This window comes from Arvicola amphibius, chromosome 1 (assembly GCF_903992535.2).
Source record: "Arvicola amphibius chromosome 1, mArvAmp1.2, whole genome shotgun sequence".
NCBI classification, from domain to species: domain Eukaryota; kingdom Metazoa; phylum Chordata; class Mammalia; order Rodentia; family Cricetidae; genus Arvicola; species Arvicola amphibius.
The window spans coordinates 50,555,633-50,557,941 of NC_052047.1; positions in this window are offsets into that span (position 1 = coordinate 50,555,633).

Here is a 2,309-nt window from a genome sequence, read left to right on the forward strand (position 1 = left end):
TAAAAGAGAACTCTAACACACACACACACACACACACACACACACAGAGGCATGCACTACACTGCAAAGCATGTTTGGCCTCCACGGGAAGAATGATAATGACACCCAATAGGTCTTTTCCATTTCTAATTTCACTCATTCTACGGTCCTGCTAATCAACTAATCAACTAAACATAATTATGCACAATTCCAAACATATTATGAAGTAATAAGGTCTTTATTTTTCATTGTGCCCTGAATGCCTGTATCATTAGAGATGTAGAAACAGAATTTAATCTAGCCTCACCGAAGGGAAAGTCGGAGGAGTGAAATGGAAGACAAAGAGACCAGAATTTTCTTGTTCATCTTGAAATAAAGATCTGCTGTGTCCACTCTCAGCTGCCTGAAGATTTGCCATGCTACCTGAGTTCTTCATGAGTATATCCTGAGCCCTTTAAGAGCACACGCATGTGCTAGGCCTCTGTGATAGAATGCAAATGATTGTACAGGAGATTCTGGGTTCAAATGCCACCAAAGAAAGAGCAGACACATGCCAATGATCAGTGCTTCTGGAAGAACCAAACACACCTCTACCCAGACCACCTGGACACGCTCTGATCATCCCACGTCCTGGAAAATGTATCTGAAGCCACAGTTTTCTAAGTTTAGAATTGGAAATGAAAGTGAGAAAATAATATCTTAAATGTATTAATGAAACACAAGGAAGAACACAGGTTTCACAAAGCACCGATAATGTCAGCAACTACCATTAAGAGATGTAATAAATGTGTGCCATGCCCTATAATCTATAAAATAACCAGCTGGAAGAATCGTTCTTATCTAACGATGAAAGCCAGTACAGTTCACATACTGAGCCACATGGAACCGAGTTATGCATCTTATCCAACACTCTCAATCTATACCCCAGTGGAGGAGCTGCCAGTATATCCTCTTTGTGGCAAAAAAAAAAAAAAAAAAGGCCAAATAAAACAAGAAAGGCTTTCACAAGGAGAAAAAGAGCAGAAAATCTCACCTCTGGTTTGGAAGTTATTTTAACAATTCTTTCCTGAATAAAAAATTAAAATATGATAATGTCAAACTCTGTCTCTGAAAATGAACAAAAATGTAAGTTATTTGAAATTCTGGATGCACTGTGTCCCACTGTTTCCCCTGCAACCTGCTCTAATTTTAATCAGCACAACACAAAACTACCCTGTGTGCGCCCAGGTATCTTCTCATATTTGTTATTTAAATATCCTTGGAGAGCAATAAGCATAGCTTCAAATTCATGACTCCCTAGACAAAACCACATATGAATGTGGATTCCAAATTTTGTCACTTCTATTTTACCCTATACAAATATACATTAAATCCTAACTGACTTTATGAGAGCACTGTTATGAATAAGACAGAACAATTACAAGTATGCAAACCTGGCTAGCTGGAGCTGGTATTTCAGGCTACAGGAAGGAATCAGTTTTTGCTTTTATGTGTCTTTTATTTTTTCTTTTGAGGTTATAAGAAAAATATTGAGTTTAGCACCAAGGATAGATTACCCTTAAAAAGAACATTTATCAGAGAAAATATTAATTGGATGCTAGAATGAAGCCACAGGAATAAAGGGAAATAAATGAAATGAGAGATTAAAGCTAGAAAAGACAGCCAAGGAAGATCGGAATTTCCTTTTATGCAAGTGGGAGCTTGCATGCATGCATTCATTCTCCCCAAATATCTAAGATGTTTAGATGAGCAACAGCATGCCAGGCATTTGCCAGGCATGCTTTGAGACCTTTTCACCCATAACCTCCTGACATAATGTTGTAATTCGCCCTGAAGGTTGTGGATACAGAGGTGGGAAGTGTATACTCCCCTACATATGTTTAAACTGACTGACTATGTGTGCATGGAAGCAGGAGGCATGAAGAATAGCAATGCAGGTTCCTGGCAGGGCAGTGGTTGGGTAGAAAAATCTCAGGAGAAGAGAGCAAAAACATGGACACCAGCAATCTTTCCTACTTCCCTAAGTTCTGAACTACTGCCTAATATAACCCTCAAAGGGAATCAAGGATCAAAGAACTGGACACAATGGAAGCAACACTTCCTTTTCTCTCTTTCTTTCCCCACGTCTTGTCTCCTTCATTCTCTCCCTGCTTCACTCTGTTCAAACATATAATGCTGAGAATGTTGGAGCGATACAAAGTTATTAAAAACGCTGTCATCTTGCTGACTCCTCATGACATTTTTTTAGCATCTGCTTATCTCAATGTGGGGACTCTGAATCCATAGGTCTCATTCTTAGTGTGAAATTCATTATTAAAAATAATAGTAAT